The 19,959-nt window shown below is 50.3% G+C and overlaps 1 pseudogene; it reads right to left on the bottom strand.

Moving 5' to 3' along the window:
- Positions 1 to 3,566: 3,566 nt before the first annotated feature.
- LOC142289801 (RNA-binding protein FXR1-like) lies at positions 3,567 to 17,629 on the bottom strand (annotated as a pseudogene).
- Positions 17,630 to 19,959: the final 2,330 nt, after the last annotated feature.

Genomic DNA, 19,959 nt, shown 5'->3' on the forward strand with positions numbered 1-19,959 from the left:
CCACATAATATTTTTTGATCGCTGTCTATTACACTTTTTTTGAGGCAGAATTAAGAACAATTAAACACAGAATTTCCATATGCATAGAAAGAAAGAAGCAAGGTGGATCAAGAATTCACAACCCTACTTCAGAGCTACTCAAATAGCATTTTGAAACAAGAGAACAAGAGTAGAAATGCTTCAAATATTTTTATTATTAGTAATAGTCATAAAAAAAGGGGGTACAAAGAGGGCCTATAATGACCAAGACAATTTCAATATGGCACAAAGTGGGGACCTAGATGTAAAAGGTAGGCAAAGAACACACGGACAGTCAGCTGCACTTCACAAGGACTGTGAAACATTCATTTGCCAAAGACACAGCCATGTGAAACAGTGAATTGCTACTAAAATATACAGTACTCTTTCAGTGTCGCCATAAAGGAGCATTCACAAGAACACATGACCATGTCGAGGGGCAAAGCCAGGGGGTCAGCAAAAACAATAGATATGCATCATCACCCCAGTAACATGCATACAGAGTGGAAGTAAATAGCCAAGAAGTCAAAGAGACAATCAATCACTGTGCATAGAAAAACTGGAGCAGAGAAACATTATTGCACATAGTAAGTGCAGAAGAGCTGACCCACCATGGATTATAACTGAACAAGATCAGAAAAGTGCTGTGAGAAGTGCAGGCAGGTCCGTGGGTGACAGGGAGCGTTACCCCAAGCACAAGACTCCGACGTACGTTTCACATTCAGTGATATCTTGCTTCATCAGGGAGTGGATAATAGCACAGCAGGGCTGCTTTAAATAGCCCGAGTTCAGCTGTGTGGCGTCACTGATCAATAACGGCGCGTGCGCGCATAGCGCCACTCAGATCCAGGGATTCCCACCGGCCGTCATGACGTCAGCGCATGCACGGGAGCAGGGACGCGTCTCCAAGGCTCCCGGGAATGCGCAGAGGCCAACAAGGGACGGCCAGGGGGAGCTGGGCCCGCAGCGCGACGCATGCACGCGCACATCAGTGAAATAGATCGACAGATACAGATCCAAAGCAAAAACAGTAAGAAGAATAACATGCATGCAAAGGACAGATGGAAGAATAAACCCATTATAGGAGTAAATCCTATTATATCTATTGCAGTAATCAAAAGTTGGATCCATAATTCATATATCGGTGTCAAGATGATATTCAGGTTAAGACCAGAAGATGGGCAAAGCGGATGAGGTCATAGCTGTGCAGATAAGATAACAAGGGGAAAAAAGGAAAAAGAGAATTAATACATTAAAAATAAGCACTAGAATCATGTTAAAATTGTAAAATAACCCCTATTGCCAGGGGAACACAAGGTGACATCAGAGAAAAGGGGCAAAACTCAAAGCCTCATTGAGGCCAGCTGGGGCAACTGTGCCAAGAGTCACCATCCACCTGGTCTCACGTTGGGCCAACCTCTTTTTGATGTTGCCGCCTCTGATACCACCATGGACGACCTCAATACCACGGACTAATAGTGATTTAGGGTCGCATCCATGGTGTATCTTGAAATGATGCGGCAAAGTTTTCAGGGAGGCAACATCATCCACCGCTTGAGCCGCAACAATGTCGCGCACGTGCTCTCTAACGCGGATGCGGAGTTCACGGGATGTAAGACCGATGTAAATTAGTGAACACCCGCAAACCGCGTAATACACTACATTAGATGTACCACATGAAATGTAGTCTCTAATCTGAAAATTGCGTTTACCGTCCGCAGTTGAGAACACAAAACTGCGCGACAAATTACGGCAAGCCAAGCAGTGGCCGCATGGGAAGCAACCCATGCGAGGAGACACAGAACCAAGAAAACCGGATGTAGGCGGGACATAGTGACTATGAACTAGTATATCCCTTAAATTCGATGACCTTCTAGCGGTCATAGGTGGAAAATCAGGTAGTGAATCCTTGAGAGTAGGATCAGTCCTAAGGATGGACCAGTGTTGATTAAGAATGGCTCTGATGTTATGCCATTCACTATTGTAGGTTGTAATAAATCGAACACAAGGTCCATCTGAGGAACGATTTTGTCTTGAAAGGAGTAGCTGAGACCTAGGAGTGTTTTTTGCCCTAAGGTACCCCCTCTTAATGCTGCGGTTGCTATATCCCCTTTCACAGAATCGCGACATGAGATCTGCGGCTTGCTCCTCGAATTTAGCATCCGAGGAGCATATCCTCCTCATCCTCAGGAACTGTCCGGTAGGGACAGCGGCAATAGTGGATGGGTTATGGGCCGACGAGGCGTGAATAAGCGAATTGACAGATGTGGATTTGCGGTAAACATCTGTTTGAATCAGATTATTATCGTCCACTTCAATCTGTACATCAAGAAAGTCAATCCGTTTGGTATGATATTTATAGATCAATTTAATATTAAAAGGATTCACGCCCAGTCGACCAACAAATGACTCGAGCTGCTCCGCCGTACCCCTCCAAAAAAATAACAAATCATCAATGTACCTGAGCCAGCACTGCACCTGGGGAACGGCCTGGTCGCCCTCGTCGCCAAAAATTAATCTCTCCCAATAACCAAGGAAGAGATTAGCGTACGAGGGCGCACAGGCCGCACCCATCGCAGTGCCGCGCTGCTGCAGGTAAAATGAGTTCTTAAAAGTAAAAAAATTATGGGTAAGGATATAGCGGAGCAGCTGGAGTATCAGATCACACATGTCGCCGTCCAGACCGGAGGTCCCGAGGAAGAAGTGGACAGCCGCAAGTCCATCTTCATGGCGGATGCAGGTGTACAATGACTCCACATCCGCCGTTACGATCAACATGTCTGATTCCATGTAGATGCCATCAATCCTATTGAGCACGTCCGTTGTGTCTTTAAGATAGGAAGGAAGTGTCTCGACCAAAGGTTTTAGGTAGAAGTCTATAAACTTACATACCGGGTCACACATTCCCTCCAATCCAGACACAATTGGACGGCCCGGCGGATTGGTGGCATCCTTATGAATTTTGGGGAGCAGATAAAAAGTGGGCACCTTAGGGTATTTTACCAGAAGTCCCTCCAGGACCTTCTTTGTAATAAGGCCATCGTCCAGTGCCCGTTCCAAAATCATCAGAAGATCTCTGGAGAAGGTATGTACAGGGTTATAGTCAAGTTTTTTGTAGGTATCTTTGTCCCTCAACTGACGGAAGGCCTCTTTCTCATATCTCTCAATAGGCCAAATTACAATGTTTCCCCCCTTATCAGCTGGTTTGAAAAGAACGTCTTTCCATCCTTCCAGTTGTTTCAGGGCGGTCCTCTGTCGGAAGCTGAGATTATCATTGTGGCGCCTTGACGATAGTTGAATAAAATCGTCAACCACCAGCTTCGTAAAAATATCGACAGAGGGACATAGCGACAAGGGGGGAAATCTCACAGATCTTGGCATGACAGAAGGTGGAAACCTACCTGCACCATCAGAGGATTGTTCAGATTGAAGTTCCTCCAGAATAGTTAGGGCCTCTCTCTCTGCACGACTATCCAAGCCAAAGGTTGGTGCACCCCGAGCATGCAGTTTCTTGAGCACCAACTTCCGAGAAAATAAAAATAAATCCTTCATGGCTGTAAAAAAATCAAAAGAATTAGTCGGCGAGAAAGAGAGACCCATGGAGAGAACCTCAACCTGAGCCTCGGATAGCGCATGTGTAGACAGGTTAATTACCTGTAATGCTCTACTGTCTTTCTTAGATGTTTTCTGTGGAGCCTGTTTAGTGGCCCTCAGCCTTGTTGTTATGCCAGCCGAAGAAGAGTCAATTTGAGAGTTATTGGTGACCATTCGCCCAGGAGGCCCAGCCTCATCGGAGGAGATGCCAGACATAATAGAGGTGGATCGAGACCGTGACCCTGATTTTGATCGGTACTTAGACCGTGACCTATAGGAGGGTTGTTGCCATCTATAAACTTGATTCAATTGTTGGTCACGTAAGTCTCTTTGAAATTTTTTTAACTTGAACGCCTGCAACTCCTCCATTTTCCCAAGCTCCAGGTCAATATCATTATTGAATTTAGCCAAGGCCTCAACCGATAGTTTAGATCTGATGACTTGAAGGAGTTCCTCCATTTCTTTTTCCATCTCTCCAATGGAGGAGCTGTTATGGTCACTCAGGAGCTGTAAAAAGCCCCTGGAACAAACACTGGATAACTCCTCCCATTTGGCTCTAAAGGAATCACATTCAACAGAAAATGAGGGGAACACCTGTATGCGTAATCCTCTTGGGATAAGATTTTTGGATATATACTTGTCAAGAAATGCCCGGTTCCACCAGGTCTTAGTTCTGCGTCTCAGAAGTTCCCTGTACCGGGAAACTGCCTCTTTAGTATTGATGTCACCAGCAACCTCGTCACCATTGTTGCCAGCCACTTCAAGTGCCAGGTTAAGCTGTGAGAGCCAGGCATCATCGCGGGCCCTAAAGTCCATCTTACTTGGAAAGAAAACTGTGGAAACCACAGAAACAACAATTAAACACAGAATTTCCATATGCATAGAAAGAAAGAAGCAAGGTGGATCAAGAATTCACCACCCTACTTCAGAGCTACTCAAATAGCATTTTGAAACAAGAGAACAAGAGTAGAAATGCTTCAAATATTTTTATTATTAGTAATAGTCATAAAAAAAGGGGGTACAAAGAGGGTCTATAATGACCAAGACAATTTCAATATGGCACAAAGTGGGGACCTAGATGTAAAAGGTAGGCAAAGAACACACGGACAGTCAGCTGCACTTCACAAGGACTGTGAAACATTCATTTGCCAAAGACACAGCCATGTGAAACAGTGAATTGCTACTAAAATATACAGTACTCTTTCAGTGTCGCCATAAAGGAGCATTCACAAGAACACATGACCATGTCGAGGGGCAAAGCCAGGGGGTCAGCAAAAACAATAGATATGCATCATCACCCCAGTAACATGCATACAGAGTGGAAGTAAATAGCCAAGAAGTCAAAGAGACAATCAATCACTGTGCATAGAAAAACTGGAGCAGAGAAACATTATTGCACATAGTAAGTGCAGAAGAGCTGACCCACCGTGGATTATAACTGAACAAGATCAGAAAAGTGCTGTGAGAAGTGCAGGCAGGTCCGTGGGTGACAGGGAGCGTTACCCCAAGCACAAGACTCCGACGTACGTTTCACATTCAGTGATATCTTGATTCATCAGGGAGTGGATAATAGCACAGCAGGGCTGCTTTAAATAGCCCGAGTTCAGCTGTGTGGCGTCACTGATCAATAACGGCGCGTGCGCGCATAGCGCCACTCAGATCCAGGGATTCCCACCGGCCGTCATGACGTCAGCGCATGCGCGGGAGCAGGGACGCGTCTCCAAGGCTCCCGGGAATGCGCAGAGGCCAACAAGGGACGGCCAGGGGGAGCTGGGCCCGCAGCGCGACGCATGCACGCGCACATCAGTGAAATAGATCGACAGATACAGATCCAAAGCAAAAACAGTAAGAAGAATAACATGCATGCAAAGGACAGGTGGAAGAATAAACCCATTATAGGAGTAAATCCTATTATATCTATTGCAGTAATCAAAAGTTGGATCCATAATTCATATATCGGTGTCAAGATGATATTCAGGTTAAGACCAGAAGATGGGCAAAGCGGATGAGGTCATAGCTGTGCAGATAAGATAACAATAATGTTTCTCTGCTCCAGTTTTTCTATGCACAGTGATTGATTGTCTCTTTGACTTCTTGGCTATTTACTTCCACTCTGTATGCATGTTACTGGGGTGATGATGCATATCTATTGTTTTTGCTGACCCCCTGGCTTTGCCCCTCGACATGGTCATGTGTTCTTGTGAATGCTCCTTTATGGCGACACTGAAAGAGTACTGTATATTTTAGTAGCAATTCACTGTTTCACATGGCTGTGTCTTTGGCAAATGAATGTTTCACAGTCCTTGTGAAGTGCAGCTGACTGTCCGTGTGTTCTTTGCCTACCTCTTACATCTAGGTCCCCACTTTGTGCCATATTGAAATTGTCTTGGTCATTATAGACCCTCTTTGTACCCCCTTTTTTTATGACTATTACTAATAATAAAAATATTTGAAGCATTTCTACTCTTGTTCTCTTGTTTCAAAAAGAATTAAGAACAAACAGCAATTTAGGTAATTATTTTTTTTAACCTTGTTCACCGTGTTATAAAACTGATAACACAGCTTTATGCTTCTGGTCAGTAGGATTACATCAATACAACATTTATATAGATTTTTGGTTTGCCTTTTTAAAACATTAAAAACTATTGCATTGCTGTATTTTGAGAGCTATATTTTTTTTTATTTTTTTGCTGATGGAGCTGTATGCTGGTTTGTATTTTGTGGGACAAGAAAGCGTTTTCAGCGGTACTATTTTTATTTATATTTTACTTTTTGATTGGATTTTATTCCTTTTTGTCAGCTGTATGAATCAGACAGTTTTTGCTACATTTTTTATTTATATTATTTATTTAAAACATCATTATTCCATTATGCCATCATCAACAACTTCTTCCTCGTGACAATGATACTGACATTTGCATTCATGTTTCTGGCGAAAGTGGAAGTGCATAGCAATTGGCCATGAAATGTTCTGTGGTTCGATGACACGCATTTTTACCTGAATGGAATGGTGAACACACAATACTGTCGCAGATGGGCTACTAAAAATCCGCACACGGTCGAGGGGGTTCTGCTGCATTTGCCAAAGGTAACCGTTTGGTGTGGCTTCACCATATCATTCATTTTCGGACCGTTCTTTTATGAAGAAATTAGGCCACCTGGGGTTGCTACCTGTTCTATGACAGCAGCAAGATTCCAGACAATGCTGGAAACAGTGGTTGTTCCGCAACTCCAACAGCAGCACTGTCTTCAGACGACCACCTTCATGCATGATGGAGTACCTCCTCACATCGCAAATCGTGTGAAGAACGTTCTGCGTGCACATTTTCCTGATGACAGGATTTTGCACTGCTCTTTCCCTAATGCATGGCCACCGCATTCCCTCAATCTCAATGCTTGTGATTTCTGGTTGTGGGAACACTTGATAGAGCATGTTTATTGGGGAAATGTCAATACCCTGGCTGACCTCAAAGACCGCATCATTTTGGAAGTGTGCAGCATCCCACCACACATGTTACAAACCAGCGTCAAGCATGTTCTGCATAGGATGAACATGATCACCATGATCATGGTCGCCATATTGAGCAGTTATGCTAGTCTGTGGAACAATTGTGACATCTCCAATTATCGGCACATGGCTTTTGGGCCGCTAGCTCACTGTAGAGCACTATTTTTTCACCTGTTGGGGAGTTTGGTATAAAAAAATTTTTTAAGATGCCTTCCATTTCCCCATGCCTTGAATAGCATACATACAAATTTCCAGCTAATTCTGTCTACTGGGTCAGTCTGCACATGGCTCCAAACACCTTTGGTTATTTTAAGGCCACCTTGTATTTCTTAACGGGTTTAAAATAGTTGCTTACTATCTACTTGTTCTGCCTGGTGCCAATCTCTGCCTACTTAGAGCAGTAACAGACCTCTCCTGCTGGTGATTTGGTGGTTTCTGTTGATGTTGCATGGAGAGAGGAGCTGTATTTCATCGGCTCTGTTGGCAAGGCATCCCTGCCATTGTCATGTTGATTGATGGTCACCTCCCCACTGCCTAACTGCAGTAGCAAGAACTGCTCGGTTGACGTGAAGCAGCAGATTCACAGTTCATGACCGCTCTGAGCTGGCGCTGGGAGGGGTAAGTAGGTAATTCGCAATTGCCTGCCTGTTTGTTCGTAGGCCCATTGTAAAACAAAAAAATATCCCCGAGCAGCCTCTTTTATAGAAACGTTTCACAATTAGGCAACGTTGCTATTATGTAAATTAGATTTCTTGCAATATATCATTCTTTTTTTCTGTGTTTTTCCTTTCCTTTTCATAATTTTTTTCCCTGCATTTTTTTTCCTGTTTGGGATGTCATGCTTTCAATAAGGACGGCGTTACACGAGACGATATATCGTGCGATCGCATCCACCCCCGTCGTTTGTGCGTCACGGGCAATTTATTACCCGTGTCACACAAAGTCATTAAACCCCCATCACACATACATACCTCCCTAACGAGGTCGCTGTGGGGGAGGGACATTCAGCGTCACAGTGACGTCACACAGCGGCTGCCCTATAGAAGTGGAGGGGCGGAGATGAGCGGGACGCTACATCCCGCCCACCTCCTTCCTTCCTCATTGCCGGCGGGACGCAGGTAAGCTGTATTCGTCGTTCCCGGGGTGTCACACGTAGCGATGTGTGCTGCCTCAGGAACGACAAACAGCCGGAAGGAGGAACGACATTATGGAAATGAACGACGTGTCAACGAGCAACGATAAGGTGAGTACTTTTGCTTGTTAACAGTCGTTCGGAGGTGTCACACGGTAAGACATCTCTAATGAAGCCGGATGTGCGTCACGAATTCCGTGACCCCGATGACATATCGTACGATATATCGTACCATGTAACGCTGCCCTAAGGCTGGTTTGTTTTTGAAACTTCCTGCTATTTGGCTTAGTCAAAATTTTATTGACATTTTTAAGTGTCGATTGCATGCATCTTTGATGGGTTTCCAGCAGAGAAATGCACTAAAACACATGTGTTTTTACTGCAGATTTTCCACATCTAGTGGAAGTCTTTGGAGAAAATCTGCACAGAAAATCAGCTTACCTACGAGAGAAATTGACATGCTGTGGATTTAAAAAACGCACTGCAGGTGAGTTTATGCAGATTAAAAAAAAAAAAAAAACGCACAGTGGGCATGAGAGATCTATAAATCCCATCGACTTTGCTGGAATAGTAAGATGCTGCATTTTTGACAGTGAAAACATGGACCAAAAGCTCATTGTGTCATTGTGGGGCTGTAGCCTTATAACCACAGTTTAAAACAAGTTTGGGACAAAGGAAGAGCCCGGACTGCTGACCCGAAGGGGCTCAAGGGAGGGCTACATGACTAGGAGGGATGCCAGGCCATAGGGTTAATAAGGGGTTAATGGAGAAGTCAGTTTGGGCGCGAAATTTGGGGGTGGTGCTTAAGGGCAGTTAGGATCAGGGGTCAGTGTGATTGGTCAGGGGGTGGTGCTATAGGGGGTAGTATATAGGGCAGGTCAGAGGGGGGGTGGGCCATTCCTACCTGGACGGTGACTGTAATCGTTGTGGCTGGATCCCGAAGATGGAGGACTTCATGGCACAGATGAAGAGGATGGCGGAGCAGCGTGGACAGCGTTGGATGGATGAACAGCTCCAGCGATGGTCCGGCGTCGGTGAGGAAGATGGGACCCCCCTGCCTCCGAAGTGGCAGCGAAGAACGCGGCCCCCGGAGCGCCTTAGCCCTGAGATGACGCCGAGGAGCCGGCAGCGGAGACGGAGCCCAAGTGGACGTGCGGCGGTGGATCCGGGAGCCGGGACGTCGCGAGGCCCCGGCCGGAAGTCGGGCCGCGGGCACCAAGGCAGCGGGGCGGTGAGAGACATGGCCGGCCTCCCCTCCTCTTCCGGTTCGCGGCGCACGGCAGTGACGCGCGCGTCGCGGCCGCGTGACCCGGCGCGGTCACCTGACCCGGCGCGGTCACCTGACCCGGCGCGGTCACGTGGCCCGCTGCGCTCGCATGGCCCGGCGTCCCCTTGTGCTCCGGCGGCCTCACCTGACCGAGCGCGCTCACCTGACCCGCCGCGGTCACGTGGGGCGGCGTGGTCACGTGGGGCGGCGCGGTCACGTGGGGCGGCGCTGTCACCTGACCGGGCGCTGTCACCTGACCGGGCACGGTCACCTGACCTGGCGCGGTCATGTGACCCCGCGTACTCACCCGTCCCGGCGCGTCCCCGTGATCCGGCAGGCTTGCCTGACCCGGTGTGGTCACCTGACCCGCCGCGGTCGCGTGGGCCGGCGCGGTCGCGTGGGTCGGCAGGGTCGCGTGGGCCGGCGGGGTCGCATGAGCCAGCGGGGTCACGGGGGCCAGCTGGGTTGCGTGGGCCAGCGGGATCGCAGGGCACGGATGAGGCCGCAGTGGCAGCGGCAGCAAGGGCCAGGAGCAGAGCGGGGCCCATGCAGGAGCATGGGGTCCCAGTGTCGGCGGGGGAGTCAGTACGGAGACGGCCCGGATCAGCGGGGCCCGGCCTGGGATCACAGCGGATGGACAGCGATGGGACGGCGTCGGGATCAGCTGGAGCACGCGGGGATGCCGGACGGCATGCCCCAGGCGGTGATTACGTGGCGGCGCCAGCGTCTGGATCGTCGCGGACGGCACGGAGGATGGATGGTGCTGCGGACGGACGGGGCCTAAGGTCGAGTCTGCCGGACGGTGGGCTCCCTGGGCCTGGGTCCAGTGAGGAAGATGAGGCCACCTTGGAGGAGGACGCCGCGGAGGACGACACCGGGGACCAGATCGTGGAGGTCGGTGAAGCGGCTGGAGTGCGACGCGGAGGACATGTGACGGCTGTTTCGGGATCTTCTCGGAGTCAGCCTGGTAAGACCAAGGTTTTTCCTATTTCTCGTGCACCTGGTTTGGCTATGGATGGTGTGTCTGGCGATATGGATGGCGTGCAGGGCGTGAATGTGGTTGGTGGTACGGGTGGTTTGCTTGGTGGCCCGGTTGGAGGGCAGGTCATGAATGCGGTGACGGGTGACGGCAGTGTGGCAGCTGAGTTGTTGAGGTTGGTCAGGGGTTTGTTTGCCCCTGTGGGGGGCCCTAGCTTGGTGTGGCAGGGAGCGACGGGGCAGGAGGTTGTGACTCCTGCGGTTGGAGGGGTTGCTAGTGGCAATGTGGTTGGTGAGCCGGTGGTGGCGGCTCCCGCGGCCGCAGCTGCGGCTCCCGCTGCCGCAGCTGCGGCTGCAGTGGACATTGTTCGATTAGATGACAAGGCGAGAGGGGAAGTGTATGTCTGCTTTGATGGACCGTTGGGGGCGCATCTGAAGCAGGAGACCAGGGAAAAAATATGGAAGGATGAATATGTTGAAATATTCTCATTGCTTCCGTTGAAAAAGTTTAATCTGGATCGGGTTAAACCGGATGAGAGCAAGAAGGACGAGGAAGAACGGCGGCGTTATCGCCTTATTCCTCGCACTTTTCAGAACTGGTTGCAGGCCTTTGTGATACTGGCCAGTGTGGTGGGGGAAAAGGCTCCGGATAACTGTTCGGCGCTTTTTTGTTATCTGGATTCTATCTGTGAGGCGTATAGGACCTATGGGGGGACTGCTTGGCTAAGATATGACGAGCAGTTTCGCCAGAGGAAGGCGGTCAGACCCAGTTTATGGTGGGACCACAAAGAAATTAGTCTATGGATGCGGCTGATGGCTGCGCCGAAGTCGGCATCGCAGTCCTTTCCAGGGGGCACCGGCGGGGGATCATTTGGCACCTCGCCGGGGCCCAAAAAGGGCGTTTGCTGGCAGTTCAATGAAAAGGAATGCCGGTTTGGTTCCTCCTGCCGATTCAAGCACGAGTGTTCGGGCTGTGGTGGCGCCCACAGTCACCTTAAGTGCTTCCGGAAGGGAAAAGGGAAGGCCGCTGAGTCTTCGTCAAAAAGGGAGGACCCCGGTGAGGGTAGATCGGATGGCGCCGTTTCTAAGTAGATACCCGGATCGGGGGTCGGCGGAATTGTTGAGTGAAGGTTTTAGTTTTGGTTTCAAGATACCGTCAGTGGTTAAGACGAGAGAGATTCGTTTGAAAAATTTACAGTCGACTCGCCTACATGGTGAGATTGTTGCGGATAAGTTACAGAAGGAGGTGGAACTAGGACGGATGGCGGGGCCTTTTGATGCCCCTCCATTGCCGGACTTGGTTGTGTCCCCGTTGGGGTTGGTCCCGAAAAAGGAACCTAACAAGTTTCGGCTTATCCACCATTTGTCCTATCCTACTGGCCGGTCGGTGAACGACGGTATTGATCCTGAGCTGGTTTCAGTATCGTATGTCCGTTTTGATAAGGCGGTGGAATGGTTAAGGAAGTTGGGTTGTGGTTCGCTTTTGGCGAAAACGGATATAGAAGCGGCCTTCCGCCTGTTGCCGGTGCACCCGGACAGTTTTCACCTGTTGGGGTGTTGGTGGGAGGACAAGTTTTATGTAGATTGTTGTTTGCCTATGGGCTGTTCAATTTCATGTTCCTATTTTGAGAAGTTTAGTTGTTTTTTGGAATGGGTAATTAAGGAGGAGGCGGGTCTAGATTCAGTGTTGCATTACTTGGACGACTTTTTGTGCATGGGACCTGCTGGATCCTCGCAGTGTTCCCTTTTGCTTCGGACAGTGGAGCAGGTTGCTCGCCGCTTTGGCGTTCCGTTGGCGCCGGAGAAGACGGAGGGTCCGGTTACTGTTTTGAAATTCCTGGGTATCGAGCTGGATACGGTTGCCATGGAGTGCCGCTTGCCGGAGGACAAGCTGGCGGATTTGAGGCGTTGCGTTCAAGGGGCCATTGAGGCCAAGAAGATTCGTTTACGGGACTTGCAGTCCCTGTTGGGGAAGTTGAATTTTGCGTGTAGGATTTTGCCGATGGGGAGAGTTTTTTCCCGTCGCTTGGCTCAAGCCACTACCGGTGTGTTGCACCCTTTGCATTTTGTGCGTTTGAAGGTGGAGCACAAGGCGGACCTGAGAGTGTGGTCCCGTTTTTTGCAGCTGTATAATGGACGGTCATTGTGGCTTCGCGAGGTGGTGTCAAATGAGGAGTTGGTACTGTATACGGACGCGGCGGGATCCAGTGGTTTTGGCGCATATTTTGGGGGGAGATGGTGTGTCGGCAGGTGGCCTGATTCGTGGCGGGTTTGCGGTCTGACTAGGAATTTGGCCCTGTTGGAACTTTTTCCTATTGTCGTGGCCATAGAGGTTTGGGGACAGGATTTGAAAGACAGGAAGGTGCGTTTCATGTGTGACAACCTGGGGGTCGTTCAGTGTGTTAACAAGTTGACAGCTGATTCCCCCCCGGTGGTGGATCTCTTGCGTCATTTGGTGCTGAAATGTCTGGAGTTGAACTTGTGGGTCTGCGCTGTACATGTGCCGGGGGTGCTGAATTCTGTGGCTGATGCTTTATCTCGCTTCCAGTGGGACCGCTTTCGAATGCTGGCGCCGGACGCGGAGCAGCAGGAGACCGTGTGGCCCGTCTGGTTGTGGGACCTGGTTTGCAGCCGGCCTGGGAATTGATCAGACATTCGGTGGCACCCAGTACGTGGCGCAGCTATAATTCAGCGTGGGACCGTTGGCTCGAGTTGGTTGATGAGGTGGGAGGTCATGTATCTGAAGGTGACAGAGTTTATTTAGTTTTGTTCATGATGGCAGGGCTAAGGAAGAAGGCCTTTCGTGGTCGGCCGTGGCGGGCAGGTTGGCGGGCATTGCTTTCTTTTTCAAGTTACTGGGCTGGAAGGATGTTACGAAGGATTTCTGGGTGCGCCAGGCGCTGAAGGGTTACCGGAGGGCGGGGGTGCGCCGAGACCTTCGGCGCCCGGTATCTTTTGAGCTGCTGGGCAAGCTGTTGTCGGTTTTGCCTCGGGTGTGCTGTTCGGAGTATGAATGCCAGTTGTTCGGGACCGCTTTTGTTTTGGCCTTCTTTGGGGCGTTTAGAATTAGTGAACTGGTGAGCAGAAACACGAGGAGTCACGGAAGTTTGTGGTTGGAGGACGTGGAATGCGGTATGGATGTGGTACGGTGTTGCTTGAGACGGTCAAAGACGGACCAGCTGGGTAGAGGTCGGATGGTGGAACTATGGGGTGTACCTGGTTTAGCGGAGTGCCCTGTCAGATGGCTGTCGGCGTTTTTAGAAGTAAGGGGAGCTCGCCCGGGGTCCCTTTTGTCCCACCAGGACGGGTCAGCCTTGTCTAGTTACCAATTTGTATGCATCTTTCGGAGGTGCCTGCAGTGTTGCGGTCTCAACGAGGCTGAGTTCGCGTCGCATTCCTTTCGGATTGGGGCTGCGACTCAGGCGGCTCGTTGGGGTCTGGGCGCGCAGGCTCTCCGTAAGATTGGACGATGGGACTCGGCCAGGTTTAGATCTTACGTACGGCCGAACTTGTTGTGAGATATTGGTGGTGGGGGGGGGGGGCGGGGGCGGTATTTGTTTGGTATTCTTTTCCCATCTTTTTCTTCCTCGTGCCACCCCCCCCCCTCCTCTGTGTTGTCACCTTTTGTTTTGTAGGTTTACCATTGTTGGTGTGGGTGGTCGGCCACTCATACGTGTATTGGGGGGCGTTTCGTGCGGGAATACGACCGGACGGCCGCCAGTTGGGGGTCCCCAGGGAACAGGCGACGGTGCGATGGATCGGGGTCAGGGGCATGCTGTGGAGTGAGGTGTTGCCTACCTGGCGCCACCATTCGCAGTTGGACAGAGCACCGGACGTGGTAGTACTACACGCGGGTGGGAATGACCTGGGCCTCCGGGCTTCCAGGGACCTGATACAAGACATAAAATGTGACTGCCTGCGGCTCCTGTCTTCCCACCCGGGTCTAATAATTGTCTGGTCTGATATGGTTGCGCGGCTGGCATGGCGGCACGCCAGGTCGGTGGAGGCAGTAAACAGGGCGCGAAGTAAAGTGAATCAGGAGATTGGGCGGTTCATTTCCCGGGTCGGGGGTGTCTCTGTTCGGCACCCGGAGTTGGAAGCGGCGTCCGCCGACTTGTTGCGCCGGGACGGGCTCCATTTAAATTCGGTGGGAAATGATATTTGGGCCTTAGGGCTGATGGAGGGGGTTGAGAAGGCTTTGTTGGTGTGGGAGGACTCGCGCGCACAAGGGGTCATGCGCACTCGCGGTGGCGGAAAGGAGGGGGGTGTCTGAAGGTGGGGGTTTGCACAGAGGAGAGGACGGAACCCAGTGCCGGAGCGGGTTACCTCTAGCGGTGCAATTGTTTGGTAAACGGGTCCTTGCTGGGTTGAGTCTCAGCGGGACACAGTGTGGGCAACATCTGGCTTGGGCTCTCGAGTCGGTGTGTTGCGGCTGAGGGTCAGGAGATGGGCTGATGTTGCAAAGAACATTTTGGTTAACCTTCAGGTACCCCCCCCTTCCTTTTCGGGGGGTTCTTCAATGAAGAATTGTTTTGTTACATGGCTTATGTTTCTGTTACGAATAAATGGGGCTGCTGTGGCCTTTATATCCAACGTCACGCAGTGTTTGTGTTTATTTTAGATAAGAACCCTAGGGGGTAGGGGGTTGTTGGGGAAGGTCAAAGGCCTTCAGTCAGACATTCCGGAGTCAAGGAAGAGCCCGGACTGCTGACCCGAAGGGGCTCAAGGGAGGGCTACATGACTAGGAGGGATGCCAGGCCATAGGGTTAATAAGGGGTTAATGGAGAAGTCAGTTTGGGCGCGAAATTTGGGGGTGGTGCTAAGGGGCAGTTAGGATCAGGGGTCAGTGTGATTGGTCAGGGGGTGGTGCTATAGGGGGTAGTATATAGGGCAGGTCAGAGGGGGGGTGGGCCATTCCTACCTGGACGGTGACTGTAATCGTTCCCGCCCGCCCGCCCTGATTGTGGATTCGACATCAATGAAGAAAAGAAGGAAGATCGTATTTGTCGCAGCGGCGGAAAGGAGGGGGGTGTCTGAAGGTGGGGGTTTGCACAGAGGAGAGGACGGAACCAGTGCCGGAGCGGGTTACCTCTAGCGGTGCAATTGTTTGGTAAACGGGTCCTTGCTGGGTTGAGTCTCAGCGGGACATAGTGTGGGCAACATCTGGCTTGGGCTCTCGAGTCGGTGTGTTGCGGCTGAGGGTCAGGAGATGGGCTGATGTTGCAAAGAACATTTTGGTTAACCTTCAGGTACCCCCCCCCTTCCTTTTCGGGGGGGTTCTTCAATGAAGAATTGTTTTGTTACATGGCTTATGTTTCTGTTACGAATAAATGGGGCTGCTGTGGCCTTTATATCCAACGTCATGCAGTGTTTGTGTTTATTTTAGATAAGAACCCTAGGGGGTAGGGGGTTGTTGGGGAAGGTCAAAGGCCTTCAGTCAGACATTCTGGAGTCATGTGTAAAATGTTGTGAGGAGGTTGCTCACTTGCTTCAGGAGGTAATGGAACTTCTTACTTAAAAATGTCAGCTGGCTTATTAAATAGCACATAAACTGCTCTTCAATAAAATTACACAAGACCTTCTTTGGCTTGACAGGAACACAACACAGTTTTGTAGTCCATTTGACATGCGGTACGCCCGCACAGGTTCGAATACAACTTCCCTGCAGAGCTATCCCACTGGATGTATCTCAGCCCCCACACACTTCCTCCGGTCAGAAGAAACAAACTCTCTCTTCTTTCAGAGGATTCCTTCCAGAAGCATTACAACCTCTACACACTATACCAGTCAGGACAAGCTATTCCTCTCTCTCTTAGAGAATTCCACCAAGAGGCATCACATACTCTCCTCACTATCCATGTGCCAAACAAACAGACACCATTATAACATATGGGACACATCCGATGGGTGGAGTTATGTGAATAGACAGACACGCCCTAATGAATCTCATATTATTACAGTTAGCAGCATCACCATCATACATACCTGCCCCATGTGTCTAAAGCAGTGGGTCTTGGCATCTTTAACAACCTGTCGACTTTGAGCTTTAGCCCTTGTGACAGTCTTTTCTATGTCATCAAACCCTTTTAAGTTACTGATGCAATTTCTTATTCAGTCATTCCATCTAAATGATGAATATCTTTGTCAGGTATCCCCTTCTGTGACCGCCTAATATGATTAGTATGGTACAGAGATTCACTTACACCCGAACCTCCTGTCTGGTCTGACTCTAGGTTATCAAGTACGCTACAGGGGCTACTGTCTGGGACCTTCAGCAATGAGCTCACAGTACATTTGCCATTTCTAGATCCTTTGCATTCTCTTTTTGCAGATTTACTTTGGCCTCTAGTGTCTTCGGCTGTCTCCCTGTTGGCGAACTTTTCTATCATGGTCCACAGGTAAAGAACAGTCACTTAATTTATCCTTTTTTTCGAATTCTGTTTCAAAGGGCTTGGACACTTCAGAGTCTGTACCATAACCCAATGTGTAATTAGGTGATCTATGACCTTGGCTGCTTCCACTGATGGGCCTGTTTCCCTGGACATACAAGCCAACACATTTCTTAGGTGGACCACACTTCTCCTTCTATAGGCCCTGGCCAAAAGTGGTCGCCACCTCATACCAACTTGACAAAGTTGTTCCTCAATCTTCCATCTCTGCAGTCTTAACTGCTCTACTTCTAGGTATCCAACATAATATTCTAGAAGTGCCCGTACATTTCCAATACTTTCCCTCATTCCTTCAATACAAATGACACCATACCATCTCCAAGGGGTATTTTGACTTCTTTACCACTCTCAAAACTCTGGCTTTATCCATAAATTCCTGGATGACTTTTCCATTCTTCCCCATAATTTTTCTGACAAATTTTCTGGGCACCTGGATAAAATCTTCGACAGATTCCAATAAACTTCCAGCTCCCTTCACAGGCTTTGCACATTCTCCATCAATTCAAAGTGTTCCTGTATCTTCTTTGAATTTGAAAGCTATACCTGGGATTTTTCTGGCTTACTGCTTGTTACTTCTGAGTGTACGCATTGCGAGTCTTACCTTTTCTAACTACAACCTCTTCTTGACATGCTGTGGTCAGCTGCTTCATAAGCTGTAAGGGGTACTTTGCACATTGCGACATTGCTAGTGTCGCTCGGGTCCGGCGCTGCTGCGATGGCTGCTCGGTGGCTCGAGCGGTGGGCCGGATCCGGGGACTCGAGCGGCGCTCCTCGCCCGTGAGTGAAAGGGGTGGTTGGTTTGGGGAATTTAGTCCGTGACGCCACCCACGGGTCGTGGTGAAGATAGGCACCCCCGCTGCTGATGACGGGGATCCCGGGAGCGATGGTAAGGAGCAGCTGGGATGTTGTTTTCCCCCTCCGTGGGTAGGGGTCGGTGGTCCCAGGGCCCGATGATGTTGTGACGGGAAGGCAGGGTTGGTGAGGTGCAGGGTTGCAGGGACAGCACGGCGCGGTGCCGGATGGCACGGGTGTACTCACTCAGCAAGAAAGGTACAAAGTCCTCGGTAAACCAAACGGCTGGATGGATGGGTCCCGCAGCCGGCTGCAGTGTCTCTCCCCGGACAGGTGATGGCGGCTGTCTTTCCCTGCACCTTGATGTTCTCCTTTTGACTACTATGGATTCCCAACGGTAGTCCGCTCCCCGGTGTATGGGTACCGGAGGAGCCCGTTTGCCCGCAGGCGCTGGCCCTTGGGTCTGTAGCCTTAGGCGGTAGCTGTATACCCTCACGGTTTGGTCTGTTGCCTTCAATCGGGACTTTTGCTGTTGTGAAACCCCTTGGGTTCCAGTCACATTCGGATCTGACTATTGTCGGCGGCTCCAAGCCTGGTCGGGGTCCGAAGGCCCTGCCTGTGTGTGCTGGCTTCACTTCGCTCCCCGGTCGGTACCGGTGGGCCGTCGCCTGACCCCAGTCCTACGGTTCCGTGTTGCTCCACCACTCCTGCAGAGGACGACCACCATCTACCAACCTTGCTGTCAGTGCCTGGGCCACAATCCCAGACACCCAAGTGCTTACTCCTCACTCCTCACTGCTCAACACTGAACTGTCACTTTTCCCACCTCAAGGCCTGTGAACTCCTCGGTGGGTGGGGCCAACCACTTGGCTCCGCCCCACCTGGTGTGGACATCAGACACTGGAGGGAGGCAACAAGGGTTTTGTGTTTGGCTGGTGTCCCTGTCTAATGGGGGTGGGGTGTTTGTGTGTTATCTGTGACGACCTGGCTAGGCCAGGGTGCCACATTAGCATCGGATAGCGATGCCGAGCGCGATAGTACCCACCCCCGTCGCACATGCGATATCTTGTGATAGCTGCCGTAGCGAATATTATTGCTACGGCAGCTTCACACGCACTTACCTGCCCTGCGACGTCGCTCTGGCCGGCGACCCGCCTCCTTCCTAAGGGAGCGGGTCGTGCGGCATCACAGCGACCTCACACGGCAGACGGCCAATAGAAGCGGAGGGGCGGAGGTGATCGGGATGTAAACATCCTGCCCACCTCCTTCCTTCCGCATAGCCGGTGGAGGCAGGTACGGAGATGTTTCTCGCTCCTGCGGCTTCACACACAGCGATGTGTGCTGCCGCAGGAACAACGAACAACATCGTATCTCCTATTAGTGCGACATTATGAAAATGACCGACGCTACACAGATCACCGATTTTCGACGCTTTTGCGATCATTTATCTGCGCATCTAGGCTTTACACGCTGTGACGTCATTACCGGCGCCGGATGTGCGTCACTTTCGATTTGACCCCGACGATATCGCAGTAGCGATGTCGCAGCGTGCAAAGTACCCCTAAGTGTCTGGTGGCTCCTTCAGATTTTTCATTCACTGTCTCACTTGCACAGACCAGACTTTTCTCAAGTCTTTGGCAACATCTTTGAGACTCTCTCGTAGAATCTTTTGCCAGAGCCAGAGCCATGCACCTCCATTGGACCGTAATGGGCAAAAGGTCAGATTCCTTTTCTTTCACTGCTATCAGACCGTTTCTTGGGTCTTCCGAACCCACCTTCCAGTTTCTGTAATACTTCAGCTATGACAGTGTAATGCAGCCACCTCCCTTTTCATTTATTTATTTATTTTTTTTACACATCTCCTATTCCATTTCCAGCTCCCTCTGTAGCTCCTGTGTTCTGACTTGAGCATCGTTGGTCTGCTGCTGAAGAGCCTGGATCTTTCTCTTCACTGCTTTTAAAGGCTCTACTTCATCAGTTGCAGTTTCAGAGTCCTTATATTTATCATCAGCTTTGAACTCAGCTTTCTCAGACTTCTTCAAGGAGCCATGGTGGCTCAGTGCTTAGCACTGCAGTCTTGCGGCACTGGGGTCCTAGGTTCAAATCCCACCAAGGGCACCATCTGCAATGAGTTTATAGGTTGCCCTTGTGTTTGTATGGGTTTCCTCCCACACTCCAAAAACGTACTGATAGGGAACTTTGATTGTGAGCCTCAATGGGG

Source organism: Anomaloglossus baeobatrachus, chromosome 2 (genome assembly GCF_048569485.1).
Source record: "Anomaloglossus baeobatrachus isolate aAnoBae1 chromosome 2, aAnoBae1.hap1, whole genome shotgun sequence".
Classification (NCBI taxonomy): domain Eukaryota; kingdom Metazoa; phylum Chordata; class Amphibia; order Anura; family Aromobatidae; genus Anomaloglossus; species Anomaloglossus baeobatrachus.